Below are 19,272 nucleotides of genomic sequence, written 5' to 3'. Positions count from 1 at the left end.
CCCCTGGTCATGGGTCTCAGTTAGAAGGCCTGGGCAGTCTAAGGGACCTCTGACAATGGAACCAGAATGTATCCTTGGTGCACAAAAGGACTTTGGGAGCACATTCCCCATGGAGGGATACCCCCTTAACCTAGAGGCAGGAGTGAGGGCCTAGTAGCTACTCCAAATGACTTAAGAGATTTTGTTGATCCCTCCTGAAAGGTACCACCCTCCCTGTGGAGTGGGGGGTATGGGATGGAAGGGTGGTTGGGGTGGTGTATGGGAGGATGGGAAAGAGTGAGGAAAGGAGGGAGAGGAAAGTAGAATTGATATGTAAAATAAGAAAAATAAATAAAAATGGTGAGAAAAATAAATATTGTTAAAAATAATTCTTATTTGATAACTGTTTTGTTATATATTTTACCCTGTTAAAGTTATAATACTCCTTTTTATTTTAGACAGAAAAGAGGAGATGATGTGAGATGTCATTCTGTAAATATGTTTCTCTTACTGCTTAAGGAATAAAGTACTGTTGGCAAATAGGAATTCTAGATAGGCAGGTCTAGGAGACAAGGAGGATTCTGGTAGACATATGGCATGATAGTCAAGATGTATGGACTTGATATAAGAGGTCCGGACCATGTGGAAACACTTAGATTAATATAAATGGGTTAATACTTAAGACAGAGCTAGATAATAAGAAGCTCTAGTAATAGGCCAACAGCTTTATATCTAATACAGCAACTCTGTGTGTTATTTGGGGCTGACCAGGTTGGTGGAAAAACTGCTTGTAACACAGGCTGAGCTATATTTTCATGCAAATGAATTCTCTTCTCTCCACCAGTTATATCTTTAGATTATTTTGTTAGTGTGCGTTTTATATATCAGGGAGACTCATCACTAAGCCATTACTATTCACTAAGTAAACAACTGGAAAAAAAGCAAAACAAAACAAAACATCGATTCTCTTAGCAGACAGGGCCATGTGAAGTGTCATGAAGCTTCTAGGACCTTTAAGATACTTAGATAAAATTGAAAAAAAAATAGAGCTGAAATGGATAATTTTCTCAATAGATATCACCAAACTTGTCAAGAACAGATAAACAGTTTAAATGGACCTGTAATCCTATTATTGAAATAGAAACAGCCATTAAAAATCTCCCAATTTAGATGGGTGGTGATGGCACACACTTGAAATCCCAACACTCGGGAGGCAGAAGCCGGAGATCTCTGTGAGTTTGAGGCCAGCCTGGTGTACACAACAAGTTCCAGGACAGCCAAGGCTATTACACAGAGAAACCAGCCCAGTGCCAGATGGTTTTAGTGCAGAATTATACCAGATTTTCAAAGAAGAGTTAATGGCAATAGTTCTCAAATTATTCCAGAAAATAGAAACCAAAGGAACATTTCATAGTTAAGTTTATGATGTCATAATTATCATAATGCTAGACTGGAAATAACTTAGATGTCGCTCAACTGAAGAATGAGCAAACAATATATGGTGCATTTACACAATAGGGTATTACTCAGTGTGATGGTCCGAATAGGAATGGCCCCCGTAAACTCATATGTTTGAATGGTTGGCCCATGTGGCCTTGTGTTCTCATATGTTCAATGCAGGCCCAATGTGTTACAGTTTCTGCTGCCTGTGGATCCAGATGTAGAACTGCCAGGGTTTTCTTCAGCACCTAGTTTGCTTGCATGCCACCATGCCTCTTGCTGTGATGATGATGGACTAAGTCTCTGAACTGTAAGCCAGCCCCAACTAAATGTTTTTCCTTCATGAGAGTCTCTGTGGTCATGGTGTCTCTTCATAACAAAAGAAACCCCAACTAAGTCACTCAATTGTTACAAAAAAAATAACAACATGAAATTTGTAGACAAATGAATCAAGCTAGAAAAATCATACTGAGTGAAATAACCCAGACCCAGAAAGACAAATATAATATGCATTCACTGATAAGTGGATATCAACCATTTAGTAAATGATAACCAAGGTACAATCTGTAGAATGAGAGGTTAGGTAGAGAGGAGGGGTCTTGGGGATACATGGTTGTTTCTGGGAAGAGGAAATAGAATAGGTTTTGTGGATGGACTGGGGGTTGAGTGGGGACATGAGTGGGAGGGATCAGGGTTTGGGTGGAGGATGAAGGGAGAGAGTGAAGAAGGAGATCGCTGGAATCAGGGGATATTTGGGAAGTGTTGTGGAAATGTAGTGCAGTGGAAACTTCATGTAATCTATGTGGGTGATCCTTGTGAGGACCCCTAGTAACTGAGGATAGGAGTCTTAACTGGTCATTTCTTGTAGCGACTCAAGGCTATCAGTGGTTTCATTTAATTGAGTTGTTGGCCAAAGGGGTCCCTGGAGGTTCCCAAACAACAGCCTAGGCTGGTGATAGAACAGAGAATTGCTCTCTGTAAACTAACAGTAGGGTTCCATTGCAGAGGACAACATCCACATGGGTCATTGGACATGCAGATGTGCACCAGCCTTCATGAACTCTTTGCCACCACTTTCTAATCTCTTCATATAAGAATGTATTCTGCAGGCTACTGAGATAGAAACACAGACAAACCCAGTCACAAAACCCTCAGCCTACAATCTGTTTTGCCTGCCAGTAGTGTTGACATGGTTGTGACATGGAACTTGTAGGAGTGACCAACCAATGTCCAATTTATCTTGAGGCTCAAGCCACAAGAGCCCATGCCTTCCTTATACTAGATGACCTAGGGTCATTTAGAACCAAACACTAATGGGGGAAAAATCAATGAAATGGTTCCTAATAATATTCTGCTGTACTCATAGATTGGTGCCTTACCCAGTTGTCATCAGAGAGGCTTCCTCTGGCAGCAGATGGGAGGAGAGATAGAAACCCACAGCCAGACATTATGAAGAGAGAAAGTCTAAATTGGACGTCTCTATTGGGCTCCTGCCCTCAGAGCTCAGGCAATACATGAAAGAGGGGAGGACAGGCTGTAGGAGTCAGAGCAGATAGGGGATAGCAGAACAACATGGCCCACTGAATCAACTAAGCAGGGCTCACGCTGGCTCACAGAGACTCACGTGCCAAGCATGGGGCTTGCAGAGACTCACGTGCCGAGCATGGGGCTTGCAGGGTCCAAAGAAGACCCTCTGCTTCCATGCTGTGGCTGTTAGCTTGGTTTTGTGTGGGACTCCTAGCATTGAGAGCACATATATCATATATCGTTTATGGTTTTTTTTTTTTTTTTTTTTTTGCCTTCTCTTAGGACTGTTCCACCTGTTGGGTTGCCTAGTCAAGCCTTGGTGTGAAGGCTTGGTGAACAAGGCTTTTGCCTTGTTTTATTGCAGTGATTTTCAACATAGGTTGTGACCCCCTTTGGGGGTTATAGGTCAGATCTTCTGAATATCTGATATTTGCAATTCACAAAAGCCACAACATTGCATATATAAAGTAGCAACAAAATAATTTTATGGTTGGGTTCACTACAACATGAGGAATGGTATTAACAGATCTCAACAGGGAGGTTGAGAACGGGTGACTTATTCTACTTTGTTGTGTTGTGTTTGTCTGTAGTCTCTTGGAGGTGGATCTGGAGAGTGGTGAGGTAGGGTAGAGGCAGCTGGGAGGGGTAGAGGGAGGGGAATGGTGATCAAGTTGTAATGTATAAGAGAAGAATCTATTCTGAATTTAAAATATTAGAGGCAATAGAAATGCATTAAAATGTTTTCTATTCAGACCTCCTTAATCTCATAAGCCATCCAAATATTATCACTGAGTACAGGAGGTGGTCATTATATTTAAAGGTGTTTTGAACATTTTGCTTCTACATTGAAAAGTGCTAAGTTAAAAACTTGGCGGCAGAATGGAGTTTATCTAAAATGAAACTAATGACTGCACAATAGCAAGATCTTTTGCACAAGAAACAAAACTAATGAACCCTTCCTACTGTTGCCTGGCAGCCCGACTAAACAGTCAGTCTCTGGGGGAAGACTAACCAGCATCCATTTAGGACATAAAGAGCTTTCCTAGATGTGAGATTCTCTGTTTTAAAATATAAGCAATCTTGGGTAAAATGAACTGAGTTTGTTACTTTATAATTGGCCACACCAAAACAAACAAACAAAAAATATTTAAAAAGTGTGAGTTAATATACTTTATGTTGAAGTGGACTGTAATTCCTCAATAAATTATCCATGTTACTCAAGTTTTAAGTAATAGTTCAGCTGAAGTAAATGGAAGTCTAGAAAATATACAGCCATTTATAAGGATAGCCATCAACAACCATGAATACAGGCATCCTTTAGGGACCAACTCTAGGGAGAGCCACTAAGGTGGCTCAAAGAATTAGGAAATTGTAAAGACAGCATCATCAACATCTGAAATTATCCAAGAAGCCCAGAAAGAGTGCTGGTAGGTAGAGGTGGCCAAGACTATGGGTAAGACTATGGCATATTCTGAAGGCAAAGGACATGAAGATAATTACTGTTCCATATAAAAGTCAAACTTGTCAGGTTTTCCGGTCCAATATTTATCTCGTGTGTGTGTGTGTGTGTGTGTGTGTGTGTGTGTGTGTGTGTACATATAATCTTTTTTTGATCACTGAGTCTTCATAACTACACAAACCAGGGGGAAATCAATCATATAGTTCTTTCTTTCATACTGTGGAATGTGATGCAGGAGGGACTAGAAACAAAAGTTAAAAAAAAAAAAAAAGCAAAAAACAACAAAACAGGTTTGATGAGTTTTAAAGAGAAAATACTGTGTCCTGGATACTTACAATCTATGTAGAGTAATTCAGTTACTTTGCAACAAGGTCTAAGTGGGGACATAAAGTGGGGTGTGTGTGAAATAAAATGAATAGGAACAAAGAATAAAGCTTGGGTGCATCAGAAACAGGATGGTGGTGACCCATCAACCCACTGACCCATCCCACAATCCCATCCCCCATCCACCTGCCCACCTACTCTATCTTGTATCACTATTGTTTTTAACAGACTGTTTATTGGGGCCAAGAGCCATGGCAGTGTTTTACATAATTAGCACTTCCAGGAGATCAAAGCATAGCGGATGGAGTATGTGTGTAATGGACAGTTTGCTCCCAAATAATTTGCTTGTTCATTTTTTTTCAAACTACAAATGTGCACCACTGCAATGGGATTTCCATCCCATAGCTCTATGAAAGATGAAAAGGGTGTTCAGAAGGACATCCCTACTTTTCAAGATACTTAGTTCCTGTTCAGATTTCAACTTGATTCATAGATGCTTCAATTGATTGAAATGAGAAAATAAAGGGAGAGAGTGACTAATATTTATCCACTCTGGTCATCATCAGCCCCTGGTTTTGTGGTTGTATGCCCTTAGCTCACCTCTTCCTCTAAATGGGTAAACATTTTTTTTTTTTGGCATATCTGCCAGGTAATGCAGGAAATCAGTCCAGCTCTGCACAGTGCCAAAATTCAAGAACATCGATTCACATGGCTCCTAGACAAGTGTGTATTTACTGTTCAAACAAATTATTCACAGATGAGCAGACAGACTATATCTGATCATATTTTGGCAAGGTGAGTCTCATTCATTTTCCACTTTTATTATGAAACTGGAAATTTCAACTACCTTGTAAATTATTTGCAGTTGTTCTGAAAACACAAATGTGAAATCACAGAATATTATTTTGATATATTTAATAATATCTTGAGAACTCAGGAGCTATACATATAGAAACAGTGTATGATTATGTTTCAGTAGGAAATACAAGCATGTATGCATGTTTTATACACTGAAAAGTCAGGAGAGAAATGGCAGCAAGATGATCGAGGAGATTCAGCTTCATGTAGCATGTTTCAAACTAGAAGTTTCTCTTTCAAAGATTGCCTTTTAGTTGGCATGATATCACCCCTTTGTCCTTTTTGACTTTGTGTGTTGAATATGAACCATGTCTTTGAGTTATTATTTTTGAACAAGATCAGAAATGTGTGTGTATGTGGAGGAAAGGGGGATAATCACCAAAAACTAAAGCATGCAATGCTCATAGCAAACTTCACAAAGAACACTCTGAGTTCTAGTGGTACAAAGCAATGGAAATATCACCCAATAAGGGGGTGTTCAAGGGCTTTGGAACACCTGTCCCACTGCCACTCAAATGGTTACTGAGTTTAAATGGTGACCTTCTCATGCTACATGTGCTGCATTCATTAGCAGACCCTGGGCTGTGAGGAATGACAGAGATAAGGGCATTTGCCATGGGAGTCTCAGCTTTACTTCTAAAGCCTCCTACAAAGTTGAGTGTTTATTTTGATATTTTTTGTTTTGTGGGAATTGGGTGCTTTTGCCACAATATACATGTAGAGTCGAGAGGAAATTTGTGGGGGTTGGTTATCGTCTTCCATCGTGTGGATTCTAGGCATCAAGCTCCTGTTGGGTGTGGTGAGGAGGTCACTGTTTAAATGTGGCTGTAAATGAGTGGCAGTGGGAGGGTATCTCATCAGCCCTACATTTTTACCACTTCTGAGAGCAAAAGAGCATGGGGGCTATGGCTTCACCTGGAGAGAGGGCTGTGGAGACATGTAGAGGAAGTAGGGCATTTGCTTTCTCTGATAATGTCCCTCGTGATCCCAAACTCCATCCTACTCACTTCATAGGACATTTTGATAAACAAATTAAAGACATGGACATGTTTAAAGATGAAGCAGTGTGCAAATTTAAGCTAATTTAATGTTTGGATTATCTAGGTTTGGGAGTTAAGTATGAGATATGGACAGAAAGTTTCTTAATCCTGTCTCAAATTGCAGTTCTGTCTCCTGCTTGCTTGATGACTTGATTTCTTTAAGTTTTAGTTTGTCTGTAAAAATAGAAATAATAGCATCTGTCATAAGTCATTATAATGAGGGTTTAATGACTTTTGTAAAATACCTAATGCACACCAGATTAATAATGATAACTACTAACAGGACATGTTGACATATGCTTATGATTACAACACTATGAAGGCAGAAGTAGGGGAATCACAAACTGAAAGCCAGTGCAGGCTATATGTCTAAGCAATCACCATCACTACCATCACCAACATCACCATGGCCATCACCATCATCACCGTTGTTCTCTTGTTACAGTTATAAGAATAAAGGCTGGAGAAGGGGTGGGAAGTGAGTGGTCCTGGGTGAGGGTCTCAAGTGAGTGGGGTCCCAAGGTATGGGGCCAACCACATGGGAGAGCATGGCAGGTTCATAGCAGGTGAGGGTGACCGAGGTGGGAGGAAACAACACGCCAGGCAGATAGAGCTTAAATAAGGAATTTATTTAGAAAGGGAAGTCAGGGAGAAGGGAAGAGACATAGAGGCACCTGGAACAGAAGAGGAGAGACGGGGAGAGAGAGAGGGGAAGAGAAGAAGAGGGGGGTGCCTGGTGGCCAACTGAAAGGAGGAGAGAAAGAGAGGAAGGGAAAGTAAAAGAGAGCATAAGTGGGCAGGGGTCTGACTTTTAAAGGTGCCCTTTACACCTGCCTGCAGACTAGTACTAATGGAACCAGTCAGTGCATTCTGCCAGGTGACAGAGGCAGGACTGCCTGCATCCTTACAATCACCATTACTACCACTGCCATCATCATCAGTAATAGTTATTAAGTCAAGAGGACCTTCTAGGAGATGACATACAAAGTCAATTTATCAAACTACATTCCTCACAGTACTACAGAAAACAAGAAGGGCAATCTCTCCTGGATCTTACCTGTCACTCACTGTGGGAAGAGATGGGAGAAGTTTGTGAGCCTTTATAAACAACTGTGTGTTTGATGTACAGTTGAACTAAGGTGTTTGCATTATCATATAAACTCAATAGGTTTATTATTAATCATTATACTTAACAAGCATTTGAACATATAATAGTGAGCTTAGTTTTCTTCCTTCGTGGTAGTGGACAATAAAAGCAGGACCATACAGGCCTGAACCAAATGCCCCAGCACTGAGCAGTAACCCCACCTTCTCGTTTTTAGTTTGAGACAGGGTCTCAGTAAGTTGTCTAGCCTGCCCCTAAACTCACTTTGATATCCAGATATACCCTCAAACTTTCCATTCTCTTGCCCCAGTGTCCTTAGTAGTTGGGGCTAATAACCAGGTTGATGAGTTTCTTCTAGATTAAGTTTACATAAAATCACTAAACTACACTTGATAGTTTGAGAGCTCATTTTCCCTAGGTTGATAGTAAACATGAAATTTGATATTAAAAACTGGGGGGATTCATCCTTTTTATTATAGCAAGAGCTCAGTCTGTCCTAATATAATTTCATTTAGTTAAAGATGAAAATACCTGTTAATCTGTAGAAAAAGATAGTGCTTAACAATGTTGCTTTAAAAAATTGGAAAGACATTTTCCTCTCTAATATACTCTGTGCAAAAAGTGTAAGATTATTCTTCTTGGGGCTGGAGAGTTGGCTTAACACCTAAGAGCACTTGGTGCTCTTGCAGAGGACTTGGATTGGGTTCTAAGTGCCCACACAGCCCTCACAAGGTCTGTAACCCAGTTCCCGGGGACCTGTTTCCTTCTTCTGGTATTTGTGGGTTCTCCAAGCATGTTATATACAGACTTGCATGCAGATGAAACATTTACCCACATTAAAATAAAAAATATACCTTGAAAGTATTATTTTTACCCTCAATTTTTATCTATAAATGTATTATCTTTCCTTTAAAATGGCAAGCTTATCAGTCATATGTCTCTTGAATATCAAGTCCATTTTTGTTTTTCTCCATAGTCTGTTATAACAACTACTCACCACGTAGGGAAGTGTTCTTTCCATTAACACTACCATTATAAAAATTAATATAAAGTAATGGTGATATATGTTACCATCTAGCCAAGCAAAAGCAGAACTTGAATGCAGATACTTAAAATTTTTTTAAGTGTGCTTCCATCTGTAGCTGTAATGATAAAAAAATAAGGCTTAATACAGGAAAATGGCCAAGTTTATCTATGCCAACACAGAAACAGTGAATATTCCTTGAACTGCAGGAAACCTTAGTAATAAATCCATTGAAACCACTCATTTATCAGACCAGGGCCAGGGGGCTTCTGTGAAACTCTGTGCTGAACCCTGTCCCATTTATTCAAACTCATCCAAGTTGGGTTGTATTGACATTACCATGTATTCAAACATCATATGCACAGGGCTGTAACTTATACCCACAACATTGAACACCACGACACAGAAAAGGGGTTTTCAAAAACATCTCTAAACTAATGAAGAATGACAGTTTTCATGTGGGATGGGGTGGATATATATATATATATATATATCGGCCACTGCTTTCAACTATAGTCTCTTTAAAGGGGAATCAATTCCTGTTTCTTCAGTTTGCTCAGGTTCTCTCAGACCTCTGATAATGTTGACATCCATCCTCCAAGGTGAATGTGATCCCTCTTCTTTTGGTATTCTATGTAAGACCAAAAGGACCAAATACCTGGGAACCAGTTTAATTCCTGAAAGAGTTCTTTTTCCAACGCAGTGGTGTTCTTTCAATATGCACGTCTGCAACATCACACAATCTGGGGGAACTTCAGGATAATTTTGACTCTATGCAATTTTCATTTCATGTGTTAACTTTAGAACTGATTCTTAGAGTGAGAAATAACGCTGAAGTCTGTCACGACAGAATGTTAGCAATAGATAATCTGTAACTCCTGCACGAAAGGCAGAACTCACTCAATCTGGAGAGAATTTGTAAGGTGGAAGAGCTGTTTCACATTGCACTGGTAAGAAGCAAACAGAACTATCCCAGGAAAGATGCTGCCATCATGACTTGTGTTCCATTAGCAGTCAGGTGTCTGGAGTGTGGGTCCCTCCCTGTGCAGGAGGGACTGTAATACCCCATTGGTCTTTAAGTCTTCTCTATGCAGAACTGGCACTTCCTGAACAGCTCACATCCATCTAAAAAAGTTGTTTGAAACTTGTCTGAGCAACAGCCCCCCGGTGTCCACTGTCCTCCCCATCTTTCTTCACCAGGCCACTGTCATGTTCTCATGGTCTTACAGAAGAAATAAGAATAGGCTAGGAGGGAGAATGCTGAACACAGCACAATGTCTTGCTCTCTCTATCCTTGGAATTCCTGATCTCTGTCCCTGGCCTGATGAGGGTCAGGGTCTGTGTATCTCATATAGCTGCCTTTGCACAAGTTTTCCTTGCCCAGCTGCCACCCAGGCTCACTCTGTCACTATTAGAATATTTGCTTGCATTTGACTTCTCCAAACATACCTAGATGAGGGCTTTATTTAATTTCATTAAAAATATTAAAGACATGTAATGTGGTTATGCATACTCATCTTTGACAAGTAACTGTGTGGTGCTCAACCCTAAATGATACAACTCCTAAACTCAAGGCTCAGGACAAACCACAGAAGAGGGAGAAGAAAAACCCTAAGAACCCAACCAGGATTCCTGTTGCTGAGGGATAGTCTTCTAGACATGAAAGGGGAGCTACAACCTTGGAATCTCAGCAATATGGCTTCTTTAACAAGACCTTCATAATGATACCATCAGCTGACATGCCAACATGGCTGGGAAAATTTCACAAGGTCCAATTCCTAGATGAAGAGCTACAGTTGCTAATGGTTGCTAAAAGGGAAAATCAGTTTTCCATGGGATGAGCTCCCTGACAGGTGCAGTACCAGGTAGTCTGCCCTAAATACGTGTATATGTGAGCAACACTGAATAGATTCAGCAAATAGTTTTATACATCATTATGATATATAGTTACACAATAACAGTAGATAGCATATGTTACTACATATAAAAATGATAAAGAAGAGGAATGAACTTGAGAGGGAGTGAGAGGGTATAGGAGGAGAAAGGTAGGTGTGGAAATGATGTAATAACTATGTATGGAATTCTCAAAAAACACTTAAATATTCTCAAAATTGATGCTAGAGTAGTAATATTTTCTTGTCTTTTACTGTCAAGTTGACATCTATTAAAATTATGAGAGTTATTTGTGGGGAAATACCATTTGTATGCCTCACTGAGTCATTGTGGACAGCTCTCTCAGAAAGCGTTTTTATCCTGAAAGAACTGGTATACAAAATCATAAAGTCCACATGTGCCAAGCAGGGAGAGCAAAAAAGAACAGCCATGGTTATAGAAGGGAGGACAGAGGGGAAGAATGAAGGAGAAGCAGCTGTTATAGAATGCGCAGACACTGTGACTTCCATGTACACACCCATGAAAAGAATATGTAATTTCATGTACATACCTATAGAAAGAATATATAATTTCATGTATATACCCATAGAAAGTATATGCAATCATTTCCATCATGGTTGTGCCTTTTGTTTGAATCCAAAGCTTTTTTGCTGCAGGGTCATTTAATACGTACAAGAAAATACTTCGTAAAGTATAAAACTTGAACAGCATCTAAAACAGCTGTTTATTGGGGCCCATCTTGTTCTGTGTGGCACAGCTCAGCCTTACTGACTGTGTGCCCTCGGAAAACTCAGAGATTTGGTTCCTCATTCACAAATGTGATGATTGTCACCTTGATAATTAATGTGGAAGCCTGCTGAATGCTAAGCTGGTGCCTTACAAAGGCTATTTCTAGCATTATCATCACAGACTCCCGGCTATTTCTGATGACATACATGCCAAACAATTATGCACAACAATTTACTTGTGTCTGCCACTGGAACCTCAAGCCTCACCCCCTTTCAGTCCTTCTTTATCAGTATCATTTGGCTTATGTAATTTCCAATGACACTAAAGAAATGCTATTGTTATTCAATGTGGTACCTTTCTGGCCATGACAGTAAGTTACATGTTTCTTTACAAATCAAGTTTTCCAGTAGAACTGTTTGCTTTGTGTGATATATTGTAATAATGAAATTAGTGGAAAACCAAGTATTTCCAAAAGAAGAACACACACATGAGTCTATTATTAATAAATATAAGATATAAACAATCTTTTAGACACTTATGACAAGCCTGTGCTACATGTTAACCCTGGAATGAAAATGCCTCAGTTCAAATTATGTCCTAGTATTTCAATCTTCTAAAAGTATCTGTGCCTTGGTTTCTTGATCTATGAAATGGGATAATGATACTGACTCCACAGGTCTTAGGGGAGGAAGAATTAGCTTGGTCACCTACAAAGACTGAGTACACAATAAACATTTCTCCCTTCCCACTGCTCTTCTCTGTTCTTATTTAACCCTTCCTCCTATCTACATCTGTCTACACACGATCTCACATCCAAGAAGCTGTAGGACTCACACACTAAGTAACTGACTGTGCAGCACATACATGCTACTACTGAGAAACAGTAATTGAGAAGTTCAAAAACTGTTCCCAAAACTTGGAGTTCACCCTAGACACTAATCCTTTCATCAGCATCAATTCTGTTCTGCATTTTCAATTACATTAATTTATACACTGGGGAAAACGTTTATTTCATGAATATGTATTTAAAAGGGCCAAAAACATTCTGGATATTTTTCACCCAGTGGCTGATAGGAGCAGGAACAGAGATCCATAGTTAAACACTGAGCCAAACTCCTGGAATCCAGTTGAAGAGAGGGAGGAGTGATGAGCAAAGGGGTCAAGACCAGGCTGGAGAAACCCACAGAAACAGCTTACCTGAACAAGGGGGAGCTCACAGAGCCTAGTCTGACAGCTGGGGAACCAGCATAAGACTGAACCAGGCACCCTGAACATGGGTGTCAGTTGGGGGACCTGGGCAGTCTATGGGACCTCTGGCAGTGGAACCAGTATTTACCCTAGTGTACAAATGGGCTTTGGGAGCTCATTGCCTATGGTGAGATACTCTCTCAGCCTGGGTACACAGGGGGATTGGGGGTAGACTAGGTCCTGCCCCAAATGATTTGACAGATTTTGATGATCCCCCATGGGAGACCTCCTACTCCCTGGGGTGGGATGGGGAGATGGGGGGGCATGGGAGTATGGAAGGAAGAGGGAATTGGAATTGGTATATAAAATAAGATTGCTTTTAATTTAAATAAAATATTCTGGATGTGAATAATCTGAAGCAAAATCTTTCATTATCAGACAATTAAAACGCAAGATTTTAAAGCATATTCTTTGTTTATTTCTAACTGTGCATGCATTACATGTGTACTTTAAAGAAAACTTTAAGCTTGGAGATTTATTTTCCCTTGGAAAATCTAGAAAATGACTCAGGTGAGCAGCATTCATATGTTAGGATTTTCAGATAGAATCATCTCGAGCCACTTTCCAAGTTCCTACATCATGACAAATACTCATTAACCAGGAAGTGGACACACTTTACCCTTAACACTCAGTGTTACACTGACAACATCAGGCAGCTCTTTCGGGAATTGCACACAGATAATGTTTTATTGCAGCGGATGTGTGACATCACATAAAAAAATGTTTAAAACCTTTGCATGGAAATCACATCTGTCAGTTCCCAAGATTAAATGTTGTTCTGTGGCTGGCTTCTTTTTTTATGCCAGAGGAGGCAGCTTGCAGGAAAGCTATCCCAGGAAACTGTCTTCTGGATTAGCTGTTTAAGCAAATTGTGTAACTGCCATTAAAACCAGAATGTAGCCAGCAGACAGAATTTCACAAAAGAGGAGAGATCCACATTTGTAGAAAAGTCACAGCTGTTCAGTGTTACAGTTTGCACTTTTTGCATTAATTTTTTCCCTTTCTTTATGAACAGTGGTGATGGTTACATTTCTAGTTAGCAGCTTTGGGACATTTTAATACACCACTAAGTGTGGCACTAGCCTGGATTTGGTTTTCTAGCAGGAAAACCTGGCCTTACTTCTTTTGTCTGGCATTTAGAATAGAACTCAATCTTCCTGCTTGACTTGCAGATGACATGATGTTGAGTAGGGCCCAGTGTACTTAAAATACATTTCCACGTGCTGCCGCTCCCTGACCTACAACACTAGGGGCTTTATCTTCTGTTTCAGGTCTTGTTTCCAGGGCCATGCTGCTTGGGAACCCTCTTCACAATAGCAGGTGTGGGCCTGGTGGCTCACTATGCTTGGGTCAGCATCTCATTTTACAGGGCTGGGTAAGCAGTGCAGCCTCCTAGCCTGGAGCATCTTGCTGTGAAATTGTTCTAGACCTAGAGGGAAATCATCATGTTTGTGCAGGAGGCCTCATGTTCCTAGAGACCTGGAGGCTTGTCTGGAACATTGTGGATTGCATGTGTGAAATTTTTGAGAGGCATTATTGCCAAGAATTTGAAGTCTGGGCTCTCCAGCCAAATGGTCTATGCCCACATTTTATCCCTGTGTAGTCCCCAGGAAGTCCCTCAGCTTCTTTCAAAAGTTTCCTTGACTGTGAACTGGAGGCCACTTGCTTTGTCATCACTGCAGAGGATGATAAATATGGCAGAGGCACATGGAACAGATGGTAGTTATTTTGATGGGATGATGATGATGATAATGATGACCATGATGATGGGGATTTTTTCCTCTTGGCTGTTGGATCTAATTTAGCCATAATTTTTAAAAATGAATTTACTCAGGGCAAAATTATAACATACTGGGTAAGCTAATAGGGGTCAAAACCTGTGTGGTCATGGCTTTGCCAAAACCTACCTGTGCATACGTGCTTTACTATTGATACTAGAATTTCTTTTGGCCTGGCCACTTTGTTTGCCATGAAAATGTGTTTAAGTGCAGGTGGCTCAATACCCAGCACTGGGCTCAACCTGCCATTCCTGGTTGAGGGCAGAGTCCACTCTACAGCTTCTACCCTGAGCTATTGGTCTAGATGAAGAGTTGCTGACTGCTCAGGTGTCTGCCCCTCCAGTGTCTATGGATGTGGTTGTGATTTTCAACCTAAACAACTGGATAAAGAAGGTGCTCTTCATTATTTCACAACCAGTACTTTTAACTGTACAAATGGATATATATGAATAGTCATTAAAAGTAGGAACTTTACAAAGAATCCGCTGCCCACTGACACCTCTGTCATTAGCAGCATTAGTGAGCCAATATTTTCTTGGGTATAGATTTATAAAGATCTATATTTTTGTTAATTTCATTTTTGAGTACAATATTTCTTCCTTCCCTTTCCTCTCCCAAACTCCCTCATAAGCCCCTCCCCATTCTCCTTCAAATTCATGGTCCTTACTTCACTTATTGTTACTGTATGCATATATAACAAGCTCTTTAGAGATGAGCACTCGATAACCTTGCTTTTTAAAAATTAACTAAATCTTAACAATTTAAAATGATTTCTTAATATGCTTACATTAAAGTTATCATTATAATTATAATGAATGTTATATCGACATAAGTTTTGTGTGTGTGTGTGTGTGTGTGTGGTAGTGGAACCTTGAACATGCTTGACAAACACTCTAACTCTGGGAGAAATCTCAAAATGGTATTTCATATTATTTATATCTATACTAGAAACATTGATAATTTAACTTAGACTAGAAATGCACTACTTTCCTGTATAAAATACTATAAAAAGGTACATGACTTTCCCACCCCCCAGTAGTCACAGTATATAGATTAAAAAATGCCACATGGCCTTTGTTTGATAAGTTTCATGAGCAGGACTAGTTTCAGAACCAATACACACCTATGCTAATGACAACATAGTGGAGAAGACACACAGTTGAAAAAAAAATCATATAAATATATATACTCAAATGAAATTGTATGACAAAGTCTCTCATTTTGATGGAAGATATTTTTTACTTCAGGCAGCATACACACTTTCTCATATATATATATATATATATATATATATATATATATATGTGTGTGTGTGTGTGTGTGTGTGTGTGTGTATTTACAACATGTTGATAAATTTTTCAGAAAATATTTCTCTGAAAAACAATTTGTTAATGTTCTATTTAATGTTAACGGCATATTTGGACTATCTGCTTACTTGTCTCAATTTTATATTCACACATATTCACACATCTGGTAACTAATACTGGTATACTGTCTAGAGTCCTGTAATAACAAGGCTATGGAAAATAGCACAGCTCAATCTCCTAGAGGGAAGTTCAGCTAGTTTGATTCACTGTGACTTGTATATATGACCTTACAATCACTTGAAACCTAAAATTATCAGACTCATTTTTCTGACCTAATTGGACAAGCATGATTGAACTCTGAACAGTTTTTTAACCACAGCTGTGATAAGTGGAAAACGAAGTGGAGAAATAGAAGAGTATAATTTAATTAAAAACAAAAAAATGCAATTCAAAGTAAGAGCTTAACAAAGAGTTTGTTTTTAGGGACATAGCCTATGTCCAAGTCAATGACTGATTGTTAGAGTCTACCCTCTGCAGGCCCTTACATGAGGATCAGGTAGGTAGTAACAGCTTTCTGATGTGTGGGTGCTTATCATATTCTGATAAATGATTAAGGCAGAGGCTGTCTGCACATTGGAAATTATTTTCAAAGCACATGATGACAAATGAGAAGAAATAATCTAAAGAATTAGAAGAAGGTAGGGGTCAGCAAAATAGGAGTTGCACACCAGATCTGTCCTGCATTTTTGTCTCTTGTAAATGACACTTTGTGGTAGAGCCCTTCACACATGAAACTGATGCCAGATGTGTGTTACCTGATCTTTATGGAGTTTGCCAACACTGGAACTAAGGAGAGGATTTTTGTGCATTGATTCTATAAGGCAATGTATTAAAAAAGACATGGCATGTCACACATTTCAGTCCTGTGTTATCATACGGAAGCACTTTTGACTGCAGACGCCCTATGCTGAGGTGTACTGTGCTCTCATTAAATAAACTGAGACAATTTAGGAAGGTTGAGTGTGGATCTCAGCAATAGAGTATTTCCCTAGATGTTAAAATGGCAAACAGATATAATCAAGCATTCAAGCTAAAATTTATTATACTTAGTATTCTGTTAATTTTTTTTAGAGATACAGTTTTATTATTATTAAAACAAGTATTTTCTTGATTTTTAGTTTAATAGGACTTGGAGAACATGCAAGTATTTACAAATGATATTCTCCCTCTCCTTTCGGCCCCTCTCTTCTTTGCAATCAAGCATAACTCTATGAATTTATCCTACTTTTTATATCTATTGAGTGCCCACACATTAGAGGGTAAACTCTATATTAGAAGAGTGCTTATAGTAGATGAGTTAAATTCACCTTGACCATGAATATGAAAATGATAAACTTGGAGTCAAACTTGGGGCTTCTCCAGATGATCATGGGGTGGGGAGGTCAAATTAATTGAGACAAATGCTCATACAGGACAGACTCAGGGGCAGTAGGGTTCACAGGTCTCGCTCATCTGAACATCTGCAGCACAAAGAAGGGCTTGACACATAAGAAAAGCCAGTAACTGCTTGAACATTATCACAAATCAGTTTAGTAAGCAAACCATTAATATATGACCCCTGACCATCTTGATTATTATTATACATGGATTATGATGAGAAGAAAAAGAGTTCAATCTTGATAAACAATGGGAAAGTATTTGGCTTTGCAAGCACTGAACTTCTTGGGTATTATTGTACGTAGGCTTTGTGATTCACTCAAATAATGCTAGGAGCACCACATGATGGGTAAGAGTCAAACATTCTCTATCAGAAGAGAATATGATGGAAAGCAAATTACATAATTAATTTTAGAGAATTATGAATATCATTCTATTTTCTTAAGAAAAATATGTGTGAGGTATGTTAGTCATTAGATTCTCTAGTCTGAGTTAAACAATATATAGATGGAGACAATTCATACTATATATTGATGCGGTACAGCTCAACAGGTAACATGAAAGTCCATTACACTGAAAGAACACTGCAGATATACTGTGGGGTTCTACAAATGAGAAAGCACCAAAATTTTGTCTTTTCCTTTCACGGGAAGGCATCCTGATTCAGTTAATAGAATTTGAAAACTGGGATAATAGAACATCTCTTTGCACAAGCAGTTAGCTCCCAACAGTTTGGTTTCAAAACGTAAGGCACTCACTTAAATATCTTTAGCAATCACTCATTCTGAGGACAGCATGGAACACACTTTTTCAATTGATGTTTTAGAATCATCAGTCAAAGAAAAAGAATGACACATCAGCCAGCGGCAGGATCAAGAAGTAGCTTGTCACACTGTTGGAGTCTTTGCAGACATCTCAGAGTTAAATAAAAGAGGATTGTTAGCCACATATGCTCAATAAATGAAATGCTACACAATTCACAACATACTAGTGACAACTTAGTGTCACATGTAGAGACTTACTCGACATAGTACGTGCCGTATATGGGGTCATCGATTTTTTCCCAGCCATACGGAAGCTCTGGAAGATAAAAAGGTATTTCTTCAGTTAAAAAAAAAAAACCACACGATTTCCCATTAAAAAGTCATATAATTTAATTTTTCATAGATTAAAGAAATGGTCTTCCAAGCAGAATAAAATGAATAAAACCATCAGAGTTTGTCCAAATTTCAGACACATTGTGGCAGCTGTAAGTAGCACTGACTTAAAACTGGTAGTGAAAACTAAACCTCCCTTCCCTGCAGATTTCCTGCAGTGGTTGGTTGTTTGTTCCTGTCAAGTAGTAGGCTAGAACCTCATCATGTTACCACTGTCTAGAGCAACTCAGAAGGCAAACCACTTTCCTCAGAGTGGATGCCTCTCTCTTATTTACTTGTGTTGTGAAATGAGCACTTTGGGGTAAAGATCGTATTTTCAAGACATATTTCTTAGGATAGCAAATTGTGATGACTGCAACAAAGACATTACACATTCTCAAATGACTGAGCTAGTTAGCAGTGTGCCTCCATTCCTGCCACATGGGTCAGAATTTGTATACTGTCAGGATGCTTGCTGGATATAGCATTAAAACAAGTTTAAATATTTTACTTGACAAAGTATCAATAGTATGAACAATAGTATGAATAGCATGCTACCACTTTAAATGTCACAAAATAGTAGTCTGGACATGGCTTGGGCCTGTGCAAGTTCACAGTCTTCTACTATTGACTATGGTGGACTTCTATAATATGCACCATCTGTTCAGGACGCACTATAATTCCATCATTTCTGTTATCCCTTTCCCCTCCCTTCCCTCTCACATACACCATCCTTGTTTTCTTAAACTCATTGCCTCTGGCCCCCCTTTTACACTGTTGTTACATATATATCAAATTGCTTAGTCCATATAGTGTTACTTGTACAACTCCTGTACCTGAGGCTCAGAGAATATTGCAGAAAACAGAGCAGGAAAATTGTAAGAGCCAGAAGACTAGAAAGTTTGCTGTAATATTGTGTCCTCTAGAAATATCTGGGAAGCTACACTCATGAAGTCTTAATGACATGACTGCCCAAACAAGATGTTAA

The 19,272-nt window shown here is 39.2% G+C and overlaps 1 long non-coding RNA gene across 1 annotated transcript in view; it reads right to left on the bottom strand.

Annotated features, from left to right (window-relative positions):
- LOC127216514 (uncharacterized) overlaps positions 1 to 18,235 on the bottom strand; it is a 28,019-nt gene extending 9,784 nt beyond the window's left edge. Inside the window, exon 1 of the long non-coding RNA XR_007834031.1 lies at positions 18,171 to 18,235. This is a non-coding gene — a long non-coding RNA (uncharacterized LOC127216514). The remainder of the gene's footprint in view (positions 1 to 18,170) is intronic.
- Positions 18,236 to 19,272: the final 1,037 nt, after the last annotated feature.

The sequence above is a fragment of the Phodopus roborovskii genome, unplaced genomic scaffold (assembly GCF_943737965.1).
Source record: "Phodopus roborovskii unplaced genomic scaffold, PHOROB, whole genome shotgun sequence".
NCBI classification, from domain to species: domain Eukaryota; kingdom Metazoa; phylum Chordata; class Mammalia; order Rodentia; family Cricetidae; genus Phodopus; species Phodopus roborovskii.
The sequence above is the reverse complement of the archived record's forward strand: the minus strand, read 5'-3'. Positions and strand labels throughout refer to the sequence as shown.